This window comes from Acinonyx jubatus, chromosome X, assembly GCF_027475565.1.
Source record: "Acinonyx jubatus isolate Ajub_Pintada_27869175 chromosome X, VMU_Ajub_asm_v1.0, whole genome shotgun sequence".
Taxonomy (NCBI): Eukaryota; Metazoa; Chordata; class Mammalia; order Carnivora; family Felidae; genus Acinonyx; species Acinonyx jubatus.
In genome coordinates, this window is record NC_069389.1 from 60,157,786 (window position 1) to 60,185,161 (window position 27,376).

Sequence of the window (27,376 nt, forward strand, 5' to 3'; positions counted from 1 at the left end):
AAGACACTACAAAAAAAGGATTAAATCTACAGGCCAACATCTCTGATAAACATAGATGCAAAAATTCTCAACAAAATATTAGCAAACCGAATACAACAATATCTTAAAAAAAATAATTCACCAAGATCAAGTGGGATTTATTCCGGGTACAAAGGGTGATTCAATATTCACAAATCGTGATATATCACATCAACAAGAGAAAGAACATAAACCATATGATCATCTCAATAGGTGCAGAAAAATCATTTGACAAAATTTAACATTCATTCATGAAAAAAATATCTCAATAAAGTGGAGTTAAAGGAAACATACCTCAAAATATTATAAGCCACATATGAAAAACCCACAGTTACATCTTACCCAATTGTGAAAAATGGAATTCATGAGAAGATCATGAATAAGACAGAGAAGTTCCTTCTTAGTACTTTTATTCAACATAGTACTGGAGGTTCTAGCCACAACAATCAGACAAGCAAAATAAATAAAAGGCACCTAAATAGGTAAAGTAGAATTTAAAATGTTGCTATTCGCAGATGACATGATAGTATATATATAAAACTTTAAAGATTCTACAAAAAATTATTAGAACAAATGAATTTAGTTACGTTGTGGGATATAAAATGAATATATCAAAATCTTTTGTGTTTCCATACACTAATAAGAAAGTAGAAGAAAGAGAAATTAAGGAATCAATTCAATTTACAATTGTACCAAAAGAGTAAAATATCCAGGAATAAATTTAATTGAGCCAGTGAAAAAGCTATATATTGAAAACTATAGGACATTGATGAAAAAATTGAAGACAACACAAACAAATGGAAAGATATGCCATGCTCATGGATTGAAAGAATTAATAATGTTAAAATGTTCATACTATCCCAAACAGTCTTCAGATTCCATGCAAATTCTATTAAAATACCTATAGTATGTGTCACAGAACTAAAACTAATAATCCCAATTGTGTATGGAATTAAAAATGACTCTGAATATCAAAAGCAATCTTTAGAAAAAGAACAAAGCTGGAGGTATCAAAATCCCAGATTTCAAAATATACTACAGTGCTGTAGTAATCAAAATGGTATGGTACTGGCACAAAAATAGATACATAGACTGATGAAACAAGATAGAGAACCCAGAGAAAAACCCATGCTTATATGGTTAATTAAGACAAACTAGACAAGAATATACAATGGGAAAAATAGTCTCTTCAATAAATGCTTCCGGGAAAACTGGACAGTAACATGCAAAAGAATGAAACTGGGCCACTTTCTCACATAATACACAAATATAAACTCAAGGTAGATTAAAGACCTAAATGTGAGACCTGAGACCATAGAATCCTAAAAGAAAATATGAGCAGTAATCTCTTGAATGTTGGTCTTAGCAGAATTTTTCTGGATATGTTGCTTCAGGCAAGGGAAACAAAGGCAAAAATAAACTATTTGCAATACACTAAAATAAAAAGCTTTTGCATAGCAAAGAAAAGCATTAATTAAGCAAAATAGCAATATTGGAGAATATATTTGCAAATGTTATATCTGATAAGAGGGTAGAATTGAAGATATATAAAGAATTTATAAAACTCAACATCCAAAAAACAAAAAAAAAATCAATTAAAAATGAGCAGAAGAAATGAATAGACATTTTTTTTTCCAAAGGAGACACCCAGATGGCCAACAGACATGAAAAGATGTTCAACGTCTCTAGCCATTAGGGAAATGGTAGTCAAAACCACAATGAGAGATCCTCTGACACCAATCAGAATGGCTAGTATTGAAGACAAGAAATAACAAATGTTGGCAAGGATGCGTAGAAAAGGGAACCTTGTGCATAGTTGGAGACAATGTGAATTGGTGCAACCTCTATGGAAAAGTGTATGAAGATTGCTTAAAAAAACTAGACATAGATACCATATGATCCAGTAATTCCACTACTGGGTATCACCCAAAGGAAATAAAAACACTAATTCAGAAAGATATATGTATCTATGTTTATTGAAGCTACATTTACAATAGCCATGATATGGGAGCAACCCACATGTCCCTGGGAAGATGAATGGATAAAGAATATTTGAGATATATTTACAGGGAAGAGAGAAGAGTAGTAGGATGCTAAGCTCACTTCATTCCATAGATACATCTAGATAACAGCTACATAAGCGTAAATAACTCAGAAAATGATCCCAAGACTTGTGGATCATACTCTCCACAGCTAATTGTAGAGAAGAGACCGTACTGAAGATGGTAGGAAAGGCAGAGATGATATTGGGAACCAAAGTGACCCATGAGACTGTATAGCAGAGGGAGGAAAACCACAAGAAATGAGAAAGGTAAGGAGCAGACTCCACACCAGGCACCTCAAGCATGACAAATTCCCAATAAAATTTGGCTATGAAAATCAGAAGGGCTTAAATATGTAAGTTTATGCAAGTAGTGGGGCTTAACACCTGCACCTTTAGAAATAAGTGTGCTCATCTCTGGGAGAGCCAAAGGGTGATAGGCAACTGAGTCTACACCCCTAAAGAGACAGAATAACAAACAATCCCACCAAGATCTAGCATAGAAGCAGCAGTTTGAAAAAGGCCTGGGATATTTGGGAAGGAGATTTATTTATTAATCTCAGAATGTGTGCTGGAGGCACAGAGATCTTTAGGAGACTTCTCAAGAACAAAAGAGCTGGCAGGAAGCATTTCCCTTCCACACACCCTAGCCTAGATACATAGACACCTGCAGTAACTGACACAAACACATCACTTAGTTTGCTAACCACATGCCCTGCATCTGTGTTCCCCTTGACACAAACACATCACTTGGTTTGCTAACAATATGCCCTACATCTGTGTTCCCCTACAGATCCGCACCATCCAACCTGCACTTAGCAGGAGTAGATCCAAAGTAGTGCCACAAGCATGGCATTGTGCAAGAAGCCCTGACAGTGGCTAGCACCACCCCAAAGTGGCTCTTTTTATGTGGAAAGGGGAAGATAACCACACACAGCTCCACTGTAGTCTTAACAGTGGGCTGGGGGAAGACATCTACTCTGACTACATGTCCTGCCTACCAATGAAAGCCTCGCAGGGGACAACACAGGGAGAGTACCTTGCTGTTTGGTATGACCACAGCTATGAAAAACAATTGGCCTAACTCAACTAAAGCCCAAGGCTGCTACAGATTGGACCTTAACAACACAGGGATCAAACACTGTCCAAAGCAGGCAAAGGATCGGTGCAGATGACTGGACTGAAGGCAAATGCAGGTTAACCACAACAATAGAACACACACAACACACATAGGCGACAACTCTGAAGGGGCAGCTTTGGGTAAACAGGGAACAAACAGTACATGGCAGGACACTAGAGGACCTCTTCTTCATAAGGCCACAACGTTCAAGAGCAAGAAATGTAGCTGACTTTCCTAACACATAGAAATGGACACAGAGAGTTAGACAAGATGAGGAGACAGAGAAATATATCCTAAATGAAAGAACAGGACAGAATCACAGCAGGAAAGCTACACAAAATGGAGATATATAATATGCCTGATAAAGAATTTAAAGTAATGGTCATAAAGTTACTCACTACACTTGAGAAAACAGTGAAGAACCTCGGTGAGACCCTCAAAATAGATATAAAATACTTTTTAAAAACCAATCAGAGATTAAGAACTCAATAACTGGCATTAAAAATACACTAGAGGGAATAAATAGGTGATAAGAAGAAGCACAAGAACAAATAAGTGATCTGGAAAACATAATAATCAAAAACACAACCAAATGGAGCAGGAAAAAGAAAAAAAAAGAATAATTAAAATAAGAATACACTAAGAAAACTCAGCAACATCATCATCAAACATAATGATATTCACATTATATGGATCCCAGAAAGAGAAGAGAAAGAAAAGGGGAAAGAAAATTTATTTGAAGAAATAAAAGCTCAAAACTTCCCTAATCTGGGGAAGGAAACAGACATCCAGATCCAGGAGGTACAGAGAGCCTCCCAAAAATCAACACAATAAGGTCCACACCCAGACACATAATAATTAAAATGGAAAAATATAGTGATAAGGAGAGAATGTTAAAAACAGCAAAGGATTCACAAAACAAAAGGATGTAAAGCATGACACCATATGCATAAAACATGAGGGAGATAGTAAAAATTTAGTGCTTTTAGAAGGGTTCAGATTTAAGAAGGCATCAACTTAATATGAACTTCTGTGTGTACAGAATATCATATATAAACCTAATACTAACAACAACTCAAAACCCTATAATGGATATCCACAAATAAAGAGGAAGGAATCTAAGCATATCTCTAAAGGAAGCCATCAAACCACAAAGCAAGAGAAGAACTACAAAAACAACCATAAAACTAGTAACAAAATGACAATAAATGCAAACCTATCAATAATTACTTTGAATGTAAGTGGACTAAACATTCCAATAAAAAGACATAGGGTGACAGAATGGATAAAAAAGCAAGATACATCTATATCCTGTCTACAATCAACTCATTTCAGACCTAAAAACACATGCAGATTGAAAGTGAAGGCATAAAAATCATGTATGATACACATGTAACTGAAATAAAAGATGGGGTAGGAATACTTATATTGGATAAAATAGATTTTTAAACAAAAACTGTAGCAAGAGACAAGGAAAGAAACTACATAATCATAGAGTGAACAATCCAACAAGAAGACATACAATTGTAAATATTTATTCACCTAACATGGAAGCACCCAAAAACATAAAGCAGCTACTAACAAACATAAAGTAACCAATAATAATACAATAATAGTGGGAGACTTTAAAACTCCACTTACAATAATGGATATAATGCAAATAGAAAATCAACAAGAAAACAGTGGCTTTAATGACACATTGGACCAGATGGATCTAACAGATATACTCAAAACATTCCATCCTAAAATATACAAATACACTTTCTTTTCAAGTGCATAGGTGTCGCGACCGGCATGACAAACACCGAGGTCAGGGTCCTGAGGGTAGGGGAATGCAAGAAAAAAAGAGAGAAGAGAAAGTTTGGGAAGAGGAGGGTCCCCTGGGCTGATGGCCCAAGTGACGGCTTTATTGTTGCTGTACACAATCTTTTATAATATAAGACTCTTATGGATCAGGTCATTCTAAGAATAAACAGGTTTCACATGATCACTGCCAGCCAAAACATTTAGCTCTGTATACCTTGTGAACTTTCTGAATGGGTCACAAGACCTTGTTGATAGATTGCTAGCAAAACACAGTTCCCATGTTTGTTTCTATCTGACTTGGGGTAGAAAAAGGGAGGTAGCATTACTGCCAACACCTGCAGACCACAGGCTTCAGGAATTAACTTTCTCAGCCTTGACAAGGCTTTTGTATGCCCTTGAAAGTGGGGGAATGGAAGGGGGAACCACCGGGTTGGCTTGAGTCAACGGGGAACATTGCTCGACCCAGTCTCAGCCTGGCACCGGGGCCCGGTCCCCCACACATAGGGAACATTCTCTAGAATAGATCACAGGTTAGGCCAGAAAACAAGTCCCAACAAATTAAAAATACTAAAGTCATATCATGCATCTTTTCCATCCTCAACACTATAAAACTAGAAATAAAAACAAGATGGGGCACCTGGGTGGCTTATTTCGTTGAGCATCCAACTCTTGATTTCAGCTCAGGTCATGATTTCATGGTTTGTGGGATTAAGCCCTACGTGGGGCTCCACACTTGGTATAGAGCCCGCTTGAGATTCTCTTTCTCTCTCGTGACTTCTGCCCCTCTTCTCCACTCATGCTCTCTCTCTCTCTCTCTCTCTCTCTGAAATTAAAGAAAAAAATCTGTAAAAAATACATCGAGGTTAAATTATATGTTACTAAACAATAAATGGATCAACTAAGAATTCAAGCAGGAAATAAAAAACTACATGGAGATAAATAAAAATTAGAACACAATGGTTCAAGATCTTTGGGATGCAACCAAAGCAGTTCTAAGAGAGAACTTTATAGCAATAGAGGCCTACCATAAGAAGAAGGAAAAATCTCAAATAAATGACCTAACCTTATACCTAAAAGAGTTAGAAAAGGGCCAACAAATCCCAAAGTCATTAAAAGGAAAGAAATAATAATGATTACAGGATAAATAAATAAAATACAAACAAAAATCCACAATAGAACATATAAATAAAACAAGGAGATGGTTCATTGAAAAGATCAACAAAATTGATAAACATTTATCCAGACTCATCCAAAAGAAAAGAGACAGAATGCTTGAATGAATACAATAGGAAATGAAAGAGGAGAAATAAAAACTGACACCACAGAAACACAAGGGATCTTAAAAGAATATTATGAAAAATTATATGACAACAAGTGGACAACTTAGAAGAAATGGATAAATTCCTAGAAACATATAACTTACCAAAAGTGAAGCAAGAAGAAAAAAACAATTTGAGCAGACCAATTACCAGCAACTAAATTGAATCAATAATCAAAAAACTCCCAACAAACACAAGTCCAGGACTAGATGGTTTCACAGGTAGATTCTACCAAACATTTAAAGGCATCCAAATTGGTAAGGAAGAAGTAAACATGTGCCTATCTGCAGAAGACATGATACTCTATATAGAAAACCCTAAATACTATAGTGAAATACTACTATAATGGATAATTTCAGTAAAGTCGTAGGATGCAAAATCAATGTACAGAAATCTCTTGTGTCTCTATACACCAATAATGAAGTAGCAGAATGAGAAATTAAGAGAGGAACAATATTATTTATAATTGAAACAAAAAGAATAAAATAACTAGGAATAAACGTAACAAAGGAGGTGACAGACCTGTACTCTGAAAACTACAAAATATTGATAAAAGAAATTGAAGATGACACAAACAAATGGAAAGATATTCCATGCTCATAGATTGAGAGAGCAAATGTTACAATAGCCATACTATCCAAAACAGTTTACAGATTTAATACAATCTCTATCAAAATACCAACAGGATTTGTCTCATAACTATAACATACAATCATAAAATTTGTGTGGAACCACAGAAGACCCCAATGAGCCAAAGTAATCTTTAAGAAAGTAGAACAAACTGGAGGTATCATAATACCAGATTTCAAGATATACTCCAAATCTGTAATAATCAAAGCAGCATAGTAGTGGCACAAGACACACAGATCCATACAACAGAATAGAGAGCCCAGAATATACACACAATTTCATGGTCACTTAGTCTATGACATAAGAGGCAAGAATATGCAACAGGAAAAGATAGTCTCCTCAATAAATGGTGCTGTAAAAACTGGTCAGCTATATGCAAAGTAATCAAGCTGGACCACTTTCTTCCACCATACACAAAAACAAACTCAAAATGGATTAAAGCCCTAAAAGTGAGATCTGATACCATAAAAATCCTTAAAGTGAACACAGGCCTTAATCTCTTCAACATTAGTTGTAGCAACATTTTTCTAGATATTTCTCCTAAGGTAAAGGAAACAGCAAAAATAAACTATTGGGGCCACATAAAAATCACAGGCTTATGCATAACAAATGAAACAATCAACAAAACAAGAAGACAACCTACTTAATGGGAGAAGATATTTATTAAAAGATATCTGATAAGGGGTTAATATAAAAATATATAAAGAACTTACAAAAATCAACACCCAAAAAACAAAAAATTTAATTAAAATAGGCAGAAGATATGGGCAGATATTTCTCTGAAGAAGACTTACATATGGCCATTACACAGAAGATAAGATGCTCAGAATCACTCATCATCAGGAAAATGCAAATCAAACCTCATACCTCTCAAAATGGCTAAAATAAAAAACATAAAAACAAGTATTGGTGAGGATGTGGAGAAAAAGGACATCTCATACACCATTATCCACTAATGAAAGTTCTTGAAAAAATTAAACATAGAACTTCCATATGATCCAATAATTTCACTACTGTGTATTTACCCAAATAATACAAAAACACTAATTCAAAAAGATATATGCACCCCTATGTTTATATCAACATTATTTACAATAGCCAAGATATGGAAGCAACTCAAGTGCCCATCAATAGATGAATGGATAAAGATGTGGTATATATGCAAAGAAATATTACTCAGCCATAGAGAAGAATGAAATTTTGCCATTTGCCAACCTGGATGTAGCTAGAGGGTACAGTGCTAAGATAAGTCAGTCAGAGGAAGTGCATACCATATGATTTGACACACATGTGTAATTATGAAACAAAATGAATAAAGAAAAAGAGAGAATCAAAATATAATCTCTTAAATATAGAGAAAAACTGGTGGTCACCAGAGGTGAAATGAGTGGGAGAAAGGGGGAAATAGGTGAAGAGGATTAAAAGTACAATTATCATGATGAGTATTTCATTATATATATATATATATATATATATATATATATATATATATGCATATATATATATATGTATAGAATTGTTGAATCACTATATTGCATGCATGCATGAATCTACCATAACACTGTACATTAATTATACTGGAATTTAAAATGATATTTATATTAAAATCAGATGAAGAATATAAAATAAATATTACCATCCTTTTTTAACAATTAGTGTTTCCATATTTATATAGGAATATCATTTTTAAATTTGCCAGACAAGTGATTTCTTAAGTATATATTGTTAAGCTGCCACTAGTATTGAAGATAATAAATCCCTATTGTTATTTAAAAAAGGAATATGTGAGGTGTGTGTGTGTGTGTGTGTGTGTGTGTGATGGACTATTACTCATCCATAAGAAAAGAATGAAATCTTGCCATTTGTGACAACATGGAAGGACCTCTTACAAGGTATTGTGCTTAGTGAAGGACAAATAATGAATGATTTCACTGATACATGGAATTTAAAAAACAAAACAAGAAAAGAAAAACAAAAAAATGAACAGATTCTTAAATACAGAGAACAAACTTTTAGTTTCCATATTGGAGGATGGTGGAAGGATGGGTAAAATAGGTGAAGGGTATTAAGTAGTATAAACTTGTAGGCATAAAATAAATAATTTATGGATGTGAAAGTACAGCATAGGGAATATGGTAAATAATATTGTAGTCACATGATATGGTGACAGATGGTGACTACACTTACTGTGCTGAGCATTTAATAATGTATAGAATTATCAAATCACTATGTTTATACACCTTAAAATAATATAACATTGTATCTCAACTATCCTTCAATAATAATTTTTTAAAAAGCATGACCCAACAATATGCTGTCTAGAAGAAACACTTTATATTTGTAGTCACACACACATAAACTGACAGTGAAGTGATTGAAGGAGATTCCATATATATATAAACCAAAAGCGAGCAGGAGTTGATATATTCTGCAAAAGAAAATTTAAGTGAGACCTGTCTAGAGGTGTAAAAGAACAACATATGAAAATAAAAGTGTTACTTGTCCAAAATATTTAAAAATTATAATTAATATGCACACAATAGCAGAGCACATAAATATATTAAGCAAACACTGATAAAATTGAAGGGACAAAGAGGTAATGCAATAATAATAAGAGACTTAAACACCCTACTTTATTGTTTTTTAGTTGTTGTGGCTCTTTTTTTTTTCAATACCTTACTTTAACCAGTTGTCCATGTGCACTTTATGGAGTGACCCCAACTGGCCCTGGTCCCTGCAACAGTTGCATGTCCCTGTGGTGGAGGACTGGTGGCCACAGCTTGTGGCACTGCACCCTGGCTTGCACACATACACACACACACATACACACACACACTTTGTGGGGTGGTCCCATTTCTCCTCAGTGGCTGCACATCCCCTATAGAGGAGGATCGGCAACATCTTGTTTAAAGTGCATGTTCCACACGCTACCTTCAAAAGCAAGAGTCATAGCTGACATTCTTAACACATAGACCAATACAGAGAGCTAGAAAAATGAGGAGACAGAAAAATGTGTCACAAATGAAAGAACAGGAGAAATCCATAGCAAGAGACCTTAAGCAAAACTGATATAAGTAACACGCCTGATAGAGGATTTAAAGTAATGATCATAAAGATACTGACTGGGGGTGTCTGGGGGGCTCAGTCAGTTAAGCATCCATCTGTTGATTTGGGCTCAGGTCATGATCTTTCAGGTTCGTGTGTTCAAGCCCCACACTGGGCTCTGCACTGACAGTATGGAGCCTGCTTGGATTTCTCTCTCTCCCTCTCTCTCTGCCCCTCCCCCACTCATTCTCTCTCTCTCTCTCTCTTTCTCTCTCTCTCTCTCTCAAAATAAGGAAATAAACTTAAAAGGATACTCACTGGACTTGAGCAAACAGTGGAGGACATCAGTGATACCCTTAAGAGATAAAAAGCATAAAAAGAATGAATCAGAGATAAAGCATGCAATAAACTAAATTAAAAATACACTTGTAGGAATAAATAGGGTGGAAGAAGAAGAGAAATGAATTAATGAACTAGAATTCAAAGTAAGGAAAGTATTCAAGCTGAACAAATGAGAGAAAAAAGAATTATGAAAAATGAGAATAGACTGAGGGAACTCAGTAACTCCATCAAGCATAATAACATTCACATTATAGGGATCCCATAAGGAGAGGAGAGAGAAATGGAGGGGGGGGGGAATAAAATGTATTTGAAGAAATAATAACTGAAAACTTCCAAAACCTAAGGAAAGAAAACAGATACCCAGATCCAGGAGACATGAAGATCCCCCCAAAATCAACCAAAAGAAATCCAAAACAAGAAACATAGTAATCAGACTGACAAAAAGTAGTGATGAAAAAAAAAAGTAAAACAACAAGTAAAAAGAAGAGAGTTACATACAAAACCAACCCCATAAGGCTATCAGTGGGTTTTTCAGCAGAAACTTTGCAAGCCACAAGGAAGAGGCATTGTATCTTTAAAGTGCTGAAAGGGAAAAATCTCCAGCCAAGAATACTTTCTATAGCAAGGTTATAATTCAGAACAGAAGGAGGGATAGAGACAAAATTAAAGGAGTTCATTACCACTAAACCATCCCTACTAATAATATCAAAGTAGAAACACTGAGGGGAAAGGAAAGGCTATGAGTCACAGTAAAAAAGTAGAAAACATAATAGTAGTAAAATAACTATCTTTGTAAAAAAATCAGTCAAGGGTTTCACAAAATTAAAAGATGTAAAATATGACACCATATACCTGAAACATGGCAGGGAGAAGAATAAGTACTGGGTTCAAATTTAAGTGACCATTATTTCATATAGACTGATATATGGAGAAGATGTTATATACAAACCTCATGGTAACCACAAATCAAAAACCTCTAACACATATGCAAACACCAAAGAGAAATAAATCCAAGTATATCACTAAAGAAAATCAGCAAACCATGAAAGAGAAAAAGAGAAGAAAGGATCAGAGAAAAAGCTGCAAAAAACCCCAACAACTACAAAACAAGTAACAATATGGAAATAAATATATATCTATCAATACTTTATTTGAATGTAAATTGACTAAATGCTGCAATTAAAAGACACACAGTGAGAGGATGGATAGGAAAACAAGACCTATCTATATACTGGCTGGTAGAGACTCATTTTAGACCTAAAGATTCCTGCATATTGAAACTGAGGGAATGGGGCACCTGGGTGGCTCAAATGGTGAAGCATCCAAGTCTTGATTTCAGCTCAGGTCTTGAACTCACAGTTCATGAGATCAAGCCCCATATTGGGCTCTGTGCTGACAGCACGAAGCCTGATTTGGATTCTCTCTCTCCCTCTCTCTCTGCCCCCCTCAAAACGAATAAATAAACATGAAAAAAAAAGGAAGTGAGGGTATGGAGAAACATTTATCATGCAAATGGATGACAACAGAAACCCAGGACAGCAATATGTATATCAGACCAACTAGACTTTAAAACAAAGACTGTAACAAGTGACAAATAAGAACATTATATAATAATAAAGTGGACAATCCAATAAGAAGATATAACAGTGGTAAATATTTATGCACTCAACATGAAAGTACTCAAATACATACATACATACATACATACAGGAACAGTTAATAACAAACAAATGAACTATTTGGTAGTGATATAACAATAGTATGGGACTTTAACACTCCACATACATCAATGAACAGATAACCAGCAGAAACATAAAATCGGCAAGGAAACAATTGCTTTGAATGACACACTGGAAAAGATGGATTTAACAGATATATTCAGAACATTCCATCCTAAGACAGCAGAATACACATTCAAGTGAACATGAAACACTCTCCAGAATACATCACATATTAGCCCAAAAAGGCCTAAACAATTTCAAGATCAAAATCATACCATGCATCTTTTCTTTTTTTTATTATTTTTTTAATATGAAATTTATTGTCAAATTGGTTTCTATACAACACCCAGGGCTCATCCCAACAGGTGCCCTCCTCAATGCCCATCATCCACCCTCCCCACCCCCCCACCCCCCATCAACCCTCAGTTTATTCTCAGTTTTTAAGAGTCTCTTATGGTTTGGCTCTCTCCCTCTCTAACTATTTTTTCCCCTCCCCTCCCCCATGGTCTTCTGTTAAGTTTCTCAGGATCCACATAAGAGTGAAAACATATGGTATCTGTCTTTCTCAGTATGACTTATTTCACTTAGCATTACACTCTCCAGTTCCATCCATGTTGCTACAAAAGGCCATATTTCATCCTTTCTCATTGCCACTTAGTATTCCATTGTGTATATAAACCACAACCATGCATCTTTTCTGACCACAACACTATGAAAGTAGCAGTTAACCACAAGAAAAAATATCTGTAAAGACCAAAAATATGTGGAAGTTAAATAATATGAGACTAAACAATGAATACATCAACCAGAAAATAAAATAATAAATAAAAAGTTACATGGAAACAAATGCAAATGAAAACACAACTGTCCAAGACCATTGGGATGCAACAAAAGTGATTCTAAGAGGGAAGTTTATAGCAATACAGCCTATCTCAAGAAGCAATAAAAATCTCAAGTAAACAATCTAACTTTACACCTAAGGAACTAGCAAAAGCAAATCAACAAAACACCAAAGAAGTAGAAGGAAGGAAATAATAAATATTAGAGTAGAAATAAATGATATAGAAAATAAAAGAACAATAAAACAGATCAATGAAACCAGGGGTTGGCTCTTTGAAAAGATAAAAAAAAATGATAAACTTCTAGTCAGACTCATCAAAGAGAGAGAGAGAGACAGAACTCAAATAAAATCACAAATTAAAGAGGACAAATAACAACTCTACAGAAATGAAAACAATTGTAAGAGAATATCATGAAAAACTATATGCCAACAATTTAGACAACCTAGAAGAAATGGATAAATTCCTAGAAACATAACCTATCATATTTGAAGCAGGAAGAAATAGAAAATTTAAATTTTTAATGTGTATTTTTGAGAGAGAGACATACAGACAAACAGAGAGTGCAGTGGGGGGAGGGCAGAGACAGATGGAGACACAGAATCTGAACCAGGCTCCAGGCTCTGAGCTGTCAACACAGAGCCTGACGTGGGGCTCAAACTCATGGACCATGAGATCATGACCTGAGCCAAAGTTGAATGCTTATCCGACTGAGCCACTCAGGCTCTCCTAGGAAGAAATAGAAAACGTAAACAGACTACCAGTAAGGAGATAGCGTCAGTAATCAAAAAACTCTCAATTAACAAAAGTCCAGGACCAGATGGCTTCACAGATGAATTCTACCAAATATATAAAGAAGAGTTAATACCTATTCTTAAAATATTCCAAAAAATTAGAAGGAAAATATCTAAATTCATTCCATGAGGCCAGTATCACCCTGATATCAAAATCAGATAAAGACACTAGGAAAAAGAGAACTACAGGCCAATATATCTGATCAACATAGATAAACGCTAAACATAATATTAGCAAACAGAATCCAGCAATACATTAAAATAATCATTCACCACAATCAAGTGGGATATAGTCCCCAAGATGCAAGGTTGGTTCAACATTTACAAACCAATCAATGTGATACTCACATCAATAACAGAAATGTTATGAGGAATTAATATGGTAGAGTAGTAGGAAAACCCTATGCTTGCCTTGTCCTTCAAGCACAGCTAGATAAGTATTGAATCATTCTGAACACCCAAGAAATTTATCTGAGGACTGAGAGAACAAACTATACATCTAGAGTGTGAAAAATAGCCACATCGTGGAAGGTAGGAAGTGCAGAGAGTTAATTTTGGGGAGAAAATAATTGTAGGTGCTGCAGAAGGGAGAGAGCCCTAACCACAGAGAAAGAGGGAAAGACAGAGAGAGAGAGAGAGAGTAGTACACAGGGGATTGCACAAGAAAAACACTTTCCCAAAATTTTTGACTGAGAAAAGGAGAAGGGCTGATTATCACAAGTTTTTCCAAGCAGCAGAGCTCAAAGGCTGAAGTTTTACAAGTCCACACCAGGGTCATGCCTGGTGGGCCTACCAGTGCTCTTATGAGGAAAGAGGGCAGAGATCTGGAATCAGACAGTGAGGACTAAGGATCCCCTGGGTTGCATCAGGAGAAACAGTTCTCATTCTTGGAGTGCATTTGGGAGAGGTGGCACTGCATCTCAGGGGACAAAAGAGATGACAGGCAATACTGAGTGACTTTGTTAATTAGCATAGTAGCAGTGGCACCTGCTGAAGGCAGCTAACATGGAAGACAGCTTTTGACTGTGCTTTACGATAAACTCAAAGACTCCATGCAGTCATGCAACTGCTTTTCTGGGACAAACCAGCACAAGCCACAGTGCATCCTCACCAGAGGATGAGTGCAGGTCTGAACCAAGCTGGGTCTCCACAATTTGGAGTTTTGAAACCCAGCCACACACCTGAGATAAAACACAGGAGCACTGTGCTGCTAGTCAGGAAAACACCTCAGATACAGACAGAATGATTGCAGGATTTTGAGATAAGCCTGGAACACAGGAAGGGAGAATGTTTGGTCTTCTGTGAGGGCTTCCTGAACAGTGATGTGTGCCAATTCCCCTCTCCAGGAATGAGAGAGCAGGGTGATGCCATTTTCCCCCTACCCATCAGCACAGACAGACTTCAGTGACACAGCACCCTCAGTGGAGGCTGGGGCTACTTGCACCAAGGCCAAGCCCACTGTACCCTACAGATGTGTATATACTAGGTAAGTCCTTCTGAGAACAAGAACAGCTAGCCCCTCCTCCAGAAGACCAGCACAAACCCCACACACACCAAGTCTACTTATTATATAGTGCTGCAAAGCTTCAGCTCTGAGGGAAATAAGATCTAGCCTTTTCTAACAAGCTGACCAAAACACAGCAACTTACATCTCACCACACACTAAACAAGTTTCAAACACTGCACACTGCAGGCAAGGATAAACTCTGTAGAGGACTGATCTGAAGGAAAGAGCAGCCAAAACACAAAAGCAGAGTGCACACAGCATACACCAAAAACACTTCCTGAAGCTCCAGGCCCCAGACAGTATATGACCTCTTCTAAAGATAGCCATTACTTTGGGGAGCAGGAATGTAACTGTCTTTCCTAACACAAAGAACACAGAGATCTATACAAAATGCCAAGACAAAGGAATTCATCACAAAAGAAAGAATAAGAAGAGGTTCACAGCCAGTGATATAATCAAAAGAGATACAAGTAATACTCCTGAACCAGAATTTAAAAGAATCATAAAATTACTAGCTGAACCCGAGAAAGCATAAACAAACTAAGGAGTCCCTTACTTCAGAGGTAAAAGAGCTAAAAACTAGTCAGGATGAAATAGAAAGTGCTATAACTAAGATACAAAACTGTCTAGTGTAATGACCAAAAGGATGGAGGAAGCAGAGGAATGAATCAGTGTTATGGAAATAAAATTATAGAAAATAATGAAGCTGAAAAAAGAGGGAAAGTAAAATATTACATCACAAATGTAGACTTAGGACACTCAGCGATTCCATAAAGCATAATAACATTTTATCATAGGAGTCCCAGAAGAATAAGAGAGGGAAAATGGGGCAGAAAGTTTATTTGAGCAAATAAAAGCTGAAAACTTCTGTAATCTGGAGAAGGAAAGAAATTGAAATCCAGGCGTCACAGAGACCTATCAAAATCAACAAAAAGGACAATATGAAGTCATAACATAGTACAATTTGTAAAATACAGAAATGAGGAAATACTCGTGTAAGCAGCAAGGGAAAAGAAGTCCATAATGTACAAGGGAAGACAAATCAGATTTGCATCAGAGATCTGCACAGAAACTTGGCAGCCCAGAAGGAAGTGTCATGATATATTCAATGTGCTAAATGGGAAAAAATATGCAGCCAAGAATAATTTATCCAGCAAGTCTCATTCAGAATAGGAGAGATAAGCGTTTCCCAAGCAAAAACTAAAGGAATCATGACCACTAATCCAACCCTGCAAAAAATATTAAAGGACACTCTTTGAGTGGGAAAGAAAGACCAAAAGCAACAAAGAGTAGAAAGGAACAGAAAAAACAGACATTGCAGGTAATATTATAGCAATAAATTCATATCAATAATCACTCTGAATGTAAATGTACTAAATGCTTCAATCATAACACATAGGGTAACAGAATGGATAAGAAACAGGATCCATATATTTTTTTTTATTTTTTAGGCTTATTTATTTATTTATTTTGAGAGAGAGAGAGCATTCCAAACAGGCTTTGCACTCTCAGCACAGAGCGTGATGCAGAGCTCAATCCCATGAACCATGAGATCATGAACTGAGCCAAGATCAAGAGTTGGACACTTAACCAACTGAGCCACCCAGGTGCCCGAAGACTCATCTTTATGTTGCCTACAGGACACTCATTTTAGACCTACACACACCTGCAGATGGAAAATTAGGAGATGGAGAAGAATTTATCATGCTACTGGAAATCAAAAGAAAGCCAGAGTACCTGTACTTATATCAGAAAAATTAGATTTTAAACTAAAGACTATAACAAGAGATGAACAAAGACACTATATCATAATTAAGGGATCTATCCAACAAGAAGATCTAACCTTTGTAAATATTTATACACTTAACGTGGAAACACCCAAATATATAAATAAATTAATAACAAACATAAAGAAACTCATTCATAACAATACAAATATAATAGAGGTTTTTAAACCCCACTTACAGCAATGGACATATGTAAGCAGAAAACAAAGAAACAATGACATTGAATGACAAACTAGACCAGATTGCCTTAAAATATATATTCAGAACATTCCACCCTAAAGCAACAGAATACACATTCTTTTTGACTGCACATGGAACATTCTCCAGAATAGATCACATACTGGGTCACAAATCAGACCTCAAAAGAACAAAAAAATTGAGATCATAATATGCATATTTTCTAACCACAACACAATGAAATTTGAAGTCAACCACAAGAAAAAATTTGAAAGAACCACAAATTCATGGAGATTAAAGAACATACTACTAGAATAAATGGGTTAACCAGGAAATTAAAGAAAAAATAAATACATGGAAGCAAATGAAAATGAAAACATGACCATCCAAATGGTTTGGGATTCAGCATAGGTGGTCATAAGAGGGATGTATTTAGCAATACAGGCCTACTTCAAGAGGCAAGAAAAGTCTCAAATATACAACATAACCATATGCCAAAAGAAGCTGGAAAAGGAACAGCAAAAAAGCCTAAAGCCAGCAGAAGAAGGAAAATAGTAAAGAATAGAGCAGAAATAAATGATACAGAAACAAAAACAACCCCCAATGGAACATATCAATGCAACTAACAGTTGGTTCTTTGAAAGAATTAATAAAATTGATAACCCACTAACCAGACTTATCAAAAAGAAAAAAGACTGAAATAAATAAAATCATGAATGAAAAATGAGAGATCACAACCAACACCATAGAAACACAAACAACTATCAGAGAATCTTTTGAAAATTACATCCCCAAAACTGGGCAATATGGAAGAAATGGACAAATTCCTAGAATCTCACATACTACTAAAACCGAAACAGGAAGGAACAGAAAATTTGAACTGGCCCATAAACAGCAATGAAATTGAGTCAGTAATCAAAACTCTCCCAACAAACAAAAAGCTTAGGCCAGATGTCTTTCCAGGGGACATTTTGCAAGACATTGAAAGAAAAGTTAATACCTATTCCTGTCAAACTGTTCCAAAAAGTAGAAATGGAAGGAAAACTTCCAAACTCATTTAATAAGGTCACCATTACCTTAATTCTAAAAGGAGACAAAGACCCCACTAAGAAGGATTACAGGCCAATATCTCTGATAAACATGGATGCAAAAATTCTCAGCAACAAATAAGAAAACAAAATTCAACAGTACATTAAAAGAATTATTCACCTTGATCAAGGGGGAAATATTCCTGGGCTTCAGGGGTAGTTCAATATTTATAAATCAATCAATGTGATACATCACTTAATAAAAGACAGGATAAGAACCATATAATCCTCCCAATAGATGCAGAGAAAGCATTTGACAAAATACAGCATCCATTCTGATAAAAACATAACTCTCAACAAAGTAGGGATAGATGGAACATACTTCAACATCATAAAGGTCCTATACAAAAGACCCAAAGATAATATCATCCTCAATGATGAGAAAGTGAGAGTTTTTCTCTATGGTCAGGAGCAAAACAGAGATATACACTCTCACTACTGTTATTTAACAGTAGAGCTAGGAAGTCCCAGCTCCAGCAAACATCAAAAAAAGAAATAAAAGGCATCCAAATTGGGAAGGAAGAATTCAACCTTTCACTATTCACAGATGTCATGATATTTTACATAGAGAACCCCAGAACGATTGCACCAGAAAATTACTAGAACTGATACAGGAATTTAGCAAAGTTAATGGGTGCAAAATCAACACACAGAAAGTTTTTTCATATCTATACATCAATAATGAATAGCAGAAAGAGAAATCAAGGAATAAATCCCATTTACAATTGCACCAAAAAAAATACCTAGGAATAAAACTAAAAAAAGAGATAAAAGATCTGTACTCTGAAAACTATAGAACACTTATGAAAGAAATTGAAGATTACACAAAGGAATGGAAAAACATTCTATCCTCAGGGATTGGAAGAACATATATTGTTAAAATGTCTATACTACCCAAAGCAATCTACACAATTAATGCAATCCCTATCAAAATACCACCAGCATTTTTCTCAGAGCCAGAAAAAACAACCCCAAAATTTGTGTGGAACCACAAAAGACCCTGAATAGCCAAAACAATCTTGAAAAAGAAAAGTAAAGCTGGAGGCATCACAATTTCTGGCTTCAAGCTATATTACAAAGCTGTAGTCATCAAGACAGTATGATACTGGCCCCAAAACAGACACATAGGTCAATGGAACAGAATAGAAAACCCAGAAATTAACCCACATCTAACTATATGGTCAACTAATCATCAACAAAACAGGAAAGAGTAGCCAATGGGAAGCTGACAGTCTATTCAGCAAATGGTGTTGGGAAAACTAAACAGCAAAATGCTGAAGAATGAAATTGGACCACTTTCTTACACCATGAACAAAAATAAATTCAAAATTGAAGAAAGACCTAAATGTGAGAGAGGACACCTAAAATCCTAGAGAAGAACACAGGCAGCAACCCCTTTTACCTCAGTCATAATAACTTCTTACTAGACACACCTCTGGAGGCAAGGGAAATAAATGAAAAAATGAACTTTGGGGATTTCGTCAAGATAAAAAGCTTCTGCACAGAAAAGGAAGCAGCAATCAACAACGCTTAGAGACAGCCTATGGAATAGGAGAAGATATTTGTAAATGGCATATCCTATACAGGGTTAGTATCCCAAATCTAAAAAAAAAACTTATCAAACTCAATACCCCCAAAAATAAATAATCCAGTTAAGAAATGGGCAGAAGACATGAAGAGGCATTTTTCCAAAGAAGAATTCCAGATGGCTAACAGACACATGAAAAGATGCTCAACCTCACTATCCATCAGGGAAATACAAATCAAAACCACAATGAGATACCACTTCACATATATCAGAATGGTGAAAAAATAACAACACAGAAAACAACAGATGTTGGCAAGGATGTGGAGAAAGGAATACTCTTATACTATTGGTGGAAATGCAAACTGGTATAACCACTCTGGAAAACAGTATGGGTGTTCAGCAAAATGTTAAAAATAGTACATAAAAATAGGAAAATATCCTATAACCCAGCAATGGCACTACTAGGTATTTATGCAAAGTATATAAAAATTCTGATTTGAAGTGGCATAAGCACCCCAATGTTTATATCAGCATTATCAACAATAGCCATACTATGAAAAGAACCCAAATGTCCATCAACTGATAAATTGATTAAAAAAAAGATGTGGTATACATATACAATGGAATATTATTCAGCCATCAAAAAGAATGAATTCTTGCCATTTGCAACAATGTGGAAGGAGCTAGAATCTATTATGTTAAGTGAAATAAGTCATGCAGAGAAAGAAAAACACCATATGATTTCAATCATATGTGAAATTTTACACATAACTAGAACAAACAGCCCAGTAATTTATATGGAGCCACAAAGGACCCTGAATAGCCAAATCAATTTTGAAAAAGGCAAGTAAAGTTGTAGGCATCATTATTTCAGATCTCAGTTTATATTATAAAGCTATAATAATCAAAGCATTATGGTACTGGCACAAAAGTAGACATATAGACCAATGGAACAGAATAGAAAACCCAGAAATAAAACCACAATTATATGATAAATTAATCTTCAACAAAGGAGGGAAGAATATACAACAGGGAAAAAAACAGTCTCTTCATAAATGGTGTTGGGGAAACTGGTCACCCACGTGGAATAAAATGAAACTGGACCACTTTCTCACACCATACGTCAAAATAAACTCGAAATGAATTAAAGGTGTAAATGTGAGGCCTGAAACAATGAAAATCCTAGAAGGAAGCACAGGCAGTAATATCTCTGACATTGACCATAGAGACTTTTTTCTAGATAGGTCTCTTGAGGTAAGGGAAACAAAAGTAAAAATAAACAATTGGAACTACATAGCAAAAGAAACAATTAACAAAACTAAAAGGCAACATACTGAATGGGAGAAGATATTTGCAAATAATTTATCTGGTAAAGGGTTAGTAACCAAAATATATAAAACACATATACAACTCAACACACACACACATGCACACACACACACACACACACACACACACAAATAATCTGATTAAAATATGCAGAAGACATGAACAGACATTTCTCCAAAGAAGACATATAGATGGCCACCAGACACATGAAAAGATGCTCAACATCACTCACCATGAGGGAAATGATATAAACTACAATGACATATTATCTCATACCTGCCAGAATGGTTAAAATCAACACCACAAGAAACAACAGGTGTTGGAGAGGATGTGGAGACATTCTTGCAATGTTAGTGGGAATGCAAAGTGGAGCAGCCACTGTGGAAGATGATAAATTCCTCAAAACGTTAAAATAGAACTACCTTACAATCTAGTAATCATATTACTTGGTATTTACCCCCAAAACACACACAAAAAAAACCACTAAGTCAAAGGGATATATGCCTCCCTATGTTAACAGAAGCATTATTTACAATACCCAAATTGTAGAAGAAGCCCACATGTCCATTGATAGATGAATGGAAAAGGAAAATGTGGTATATAGAGAGAATGGAATGCTCTTTACCCATAAAAAGAATGAAATCTTGCCATTTTCAATAACATGGATGTGGCTAATACTAAACGAAATAAGTCAGTCAGAGAATGAGAAATATAGCACATGATATAACTCATATTTGGAATTTAAGAAACAGAACAAATGAGCAAAAGAAAAAAAGAGCATCAAACAAATAAACTCACTCTTAAATTATAGAGAACAACCTGATGGTAACCAGAGAGGATTTATGATGCAACGGGTGAAATAGGTGTAGAAGATTAAGTAGTACAGTTGTCTTGATGAACACTTGGTGATATATGGGACTTTTAAATCATTATATTGTATACCTGAAACTAATATAACACTTCATGTTTTTTTTTTTTAAATGTTTATTCATTTTTGAGACAGAGAGACAGAGAGAGACAGAGGGCAAGTAGGGGAGGGGCAGAAATAGAGAGAGACACAGAATCCGAAGCAGGCTCCAAGCTCTGAGCTGTCAGCACAGAGCCTGATGGGAGATTCAAAATCACAAACCGTAAGATCATGACCTGAGCTGAAGCCGGACACTTAACCTACTGAGCCACCCAGGCGCCCTGACTTTATGTTAACTATAACGGAATGTTTAAAAGTACCCTACTTTCAATAACACATAGAACACACAGACACAAGACAAATAAGGAAACATAATGTCAACAACCTATTTATCAAATGCACCTAACAGACTCATACAGAATTTTCCACACAACAGCAGCAGGATTTACACTCCTCTCAAGTGCACACAATCTTTCTCCAATGTAGATCACATGCTATGTCCCAAAACAAGTCAAAGAATTTATGAAGACTGAAATCATATCAAGTATCTCCTCTGACCACAGAATGGAATGAAAGAAGTAATCATAATCAATAGCAAAAACAAGTGGAAAATTTACCCATGTTGAAATTGAACAACACAGTCTACAATGGCCTACCATAGTACAAATAATAAATCAAAAAATAAATTAGAATATGAATGGAAACAAAATAAATTAAAAGACACAACATACCAAAATTTATGGTATGTAGCAAAAGTAGTGCTGATAGAAGTTCATAACAATAAAAGCCTATATTAAAAAAGAAGTAGTGGATGCCTGGGCAGCTCATTTTGTTAAGTTTCTGACTTTGGCTCAAGTCATGGTCTCCCAATCTGTGGGTTCAAGCCCTGCGTCAGGCTCTGTGCTGACAGCTTGGAGCCTGGAGCCTGCTTCAGCTTCTGTGTTTCCCTCTCTCTCCACACACCCCTCCGCACTCTGTCTTTCTCTCTCAAAAATAAATAAACATTAAAAAAATTTTAAAAAGAAAAAATAAGTAGGATCCCAAATAAAGAACCTAGCTTTATACCTGAAGAAAGTTGAAAAAGAAGAACAAAGTACTCCCATTACCAATGAGAAAAAAAAGTTAGAATAGAAATAAATGAATTAGAAAATGGGAAAATGATAGAAAAGTGAGGATAAATAAGAATTAGGTTTTTAAAAAAAAACAAAACTGAAAAACTCTTTGCTATGCTAATAAAAAAGTGAAGGCTCAAATAAATAAACCAGAAGTAAAAGGAGAGACAATACAATCAATGCCACAGAAATTACAGAGAATAAGAGACTACTATGAAAATTATATGCTATAAAACTAGATAATCTATAAGAAATGTATTAATTTCCAGAATTATAAAACCTAACAAGATGGAATCATGAATAAATTAAGAATCTGAACAGAAAATTATTGAGTAAGGAAATTGAATCAGTTAAAAAAAAAAGGCCTCACAACAACAACAACAACAACAAAAAAAACAGCAACAACAAACCCAGGCCTAGACAGGTTTACTGATAAATTATGCCCAAACTTAAAATAATATTAATCCTTCTCAAAATCTTCCAAATCATTGAAGAGGAAGAAACACATCTAAACTCATCACATGAGGACAGCATTAAACTGTCACCAAAACTAGACAAAGACATTACAAGAAAAGGAAATTATAGACCAATATCCTGACTAATATAGATGCTCATTTCCTCAATAAATACTAGTAAACAGAATCCAACATCACATTAAAAGGTTTATAAACCATGACCATGTGGGATTTATCCCTGCAATCTAAGGATGTATCAACATATACAAATTAATTCTTGTGATACACCCCATTAAGAGAATAAAGGAGAAAAATCACATGATGATCTCAATAGATGCCAAAAAGAGTTTTCCAAAATCCAACATCCTTTTGTTATTCAAACTCTCCACAAGCTAGCAATTAAAAGAGTGTATCTCAATATATGTAGGGCAATATATAACAAACTCAGTTAACATCATACTCAATGGTAAACATAAAAAGCTTTTTCCTCTTAGTTTAGGAAGAAAGCAAGGATGCCCACTCTTTCTACTTTAATTCAACATGGTATTGAAAGTACTAGTCAGAGCAATTAGGCAAGAGAAAGATATAAAATGCATCCAAAGAGAAATGGAAGAAGTAAAAATATTTCTGTTTTCAGATGACACGATCCTATATATATATATATATATATATATATATATATATATAACTTAAAATGTCAGAAAAATTGTGTTAGATGTAATAAGTGAATTAAGTAAAGCTGCAGAAAAAATTTGTTGCAATCCTATATACTAAAGATAAATCATTTGAAAAGGAAATTAAGAAAATATTCCCATTTACAATATAATCAAAAATAATAAAATCCTTATGAATATATATATATATATATATATATATATATATATAACAAGGGAGGTAAAAGACTATATTGAAAAATACAAAACATTGATGAAAGTAATTGAAGACTCAAATAAAATGAAGACATCCTGTACTCATGGATTGAAAGACTTCATGTTAGTAAAATGTCTATACTACTTAAAGGAACCTACAGATTCAATGCAATGCCTATCAAAATACCAATGGAATTATTCAAAGAAATATAAAAATACCAATTCTACAATAAATACCACAAATAGCCCAAACCAATCCCCCAAGGAAAGAAACAGAGCTGGAGCCATCACACTTCCTGATTTCAAAAAGTTTACAAACCTAACTTTATTCAGCACATCATGCTACTGACATAAAGCAGACATATAGACAAATGGAACAAAATTGAACCCTGAAATAAATCCATACACATATATCAACTAGTATTCAAAAAAGCATCAATGATACACAATGGGGAGAAGATAGACTGTTTAAAAAATGGTGTTAGGAAAATTGGATATTCATAGCAAAAGAATGAAATCATACCCTTATCTTACATTGTACACAAAAATCAACTCAGATTAAAGATTTATACATAAAGCCTAAAACCATTAAACTTCTAGAATAAAACATGGAAGAAAACATGGCATTGGTCTCGGCAATGATTTAAAGAATACGACACCAAAAATACAAACAACAAAAACAAAAATAAATAAATGGGAATGCATCATACTGAAACATTACTGTAGAGCCAGCAAAACACTCAGTGAAATGGAAAATCATACTATATGATGGGAGAAAATATTTGCAAATATATCTGATATGGAGCTAATTTTCAAAATACATAAGGAACTTCTACAATTCAATAGGAAAAATATTATAAGAATATCCTGATTTCAAAATGGGCTAATGACTTGAATAGATATTTCTCCAAAGAAACATACAAATGGTCAGAAGGTATATTTAAAAAATGCGCAGCATCATTAGTCATCATGGAAATGTAAATCAAACCATATTAGCATATCACCTCAAACCCATCAACACACCTGGAATTAAAAAAAAAATAGGGAGGAGTTAAGATGGCAGAGAAGTAGGGGGACCTGTATTTTCTTCATCCCTCAAATACAGCTGTATTGAGGTCAGATCACTTGGGACACCCAGGAAACAGATCTGCAGAGTCACAGAAGGATCTCCACAGTTGGAGGGAGACAGCTTGGCAGGATCAAGGTGTGTCTATGTGACTTGGGGGAGATAAAATGGCTGAGCTACAGAGGAGAGGGAACTGTTTCTGTGGAAAGAAAAAAGGGAGAGAGACAGAGAGGGGTTGTGAAAGGGCAGCATCGAGTTAGCACAAAAGGCAAACCTATCTAGACTATGGAATGGGGAGCGAGATGTACCAAGTGTCCCAGTTCTTTTGTGTAAACACCCTTTGGAGCTGAAACTCAGGTTTTGGAAGTGCATGACTTTCTCCAGAGTGGAGCCTTGGTCGACGCCCCTTGGGAGGAGGGTGCTGGCCCTGGAGTGCATAATGTGGTGTAGCAATCTCTAGGGTGCACTGGGAGAGAACACACCCCTTCCTGGAGTACTTTGGGAAGAGGGTTTCCTTTACAAAAGACCCTGCAGGTGCCAGGCAAAGGCCTTTCATCAGCAAGGTGAGAGGCTCTACTCTAGAGGAGGGGAGTGGATCACACAGTGTGGGTCCTTTAAGACATTGGGTTTGGAATTCCAGCTGAGCACCAAGGAGAAGGCATAGGAGAACTGTGGTGCAGGGCAAGCTGACTGCCCTCGCTATTCTGTGAGGGCTGCCTGAACAGCATGGGTTGAGATCCCTGGTCTGGGAAGGGGATATTGGGGTGACACAATTTTTCCCCCAACACCAACACGGTATGACTTCAGAGGGCAGCAGAGCAGCCCCCATTGAAGGCAAGGAGGAGCTCTGCAGAGGACTAACCAGTAGGAAAGAGCAGGAAAACACATTATCAGAGTGCATACAATATACAACAGAAACACTCCCTTGAGTGCCAAGCCCTGGACAGTGTATGACAACTTTTTAATATAGTAGTGATCTCGTCCTAGGTGCAGGACACAATACAGCTTTTAAAACGTGCAAAACACAGAAACTTAGTCACAATGACAAGACAGAGGAATTTTCCCCAAAAGAGAGGTCAAAAAGAAATCACAGCCAGAGACTTGCTCAAAACATATATAAACAATATATCTGAACAAGAATTTACAGTCATAAGAGTAATAGCTGGGTTTGACAAAAAGCATAGGAGACAACACAGAAACCCTTGCTGAAGAGATCAAAGACCTAAGAACTAGTCAGGGTGAATTAAAAAAATCCTATACCTAAGATGCAAAATAAACTAAACAAAATGACAGTGAGGATTGAAGAAGCACAGGAGAGAATAGGAGAAATAGAAGATAAAATTATGGGGGAAAAAATGAAGCTGAAAAAAAAGAGGGAAAGGAAATTACTAGATCATGAGGGGAGAAATAGAGAACTAAGTGATATCAAGAAGTGAAACAATATCCATATCATAGGAGTCCCAGAAAAAGAAGAGTGAGAAACAAGGAGCAAAAGGTTTATTTGAACAAATTATAGCAGAGAACTTCCCTAATCTGGGGAAGAAAAACAGGCATGTAAGTCCAAGAGGCACAGAGAACTCCCCTCAAAATCAACAAAAACAGGTCAACACAATGATATATTATAGTGAAACTTACAAAAAACTAAGATAAAGAGAGCATTCTTTAACAATCATCATCATCATCATCATCATCATCATCATCATCCAGTGAAGAAATAGGCTGTGGACATGAATAAACAGTTTTCCAAAGAAGACATCCAAATGGGTAACAGACACATGAAAAGATGCTCAACATCACTCATCATCAGAGTAATACATATCAAAACCACAATGAGATACTGCCTTGCACCTGTCAGAATGGCTAAAATTATCAGGTC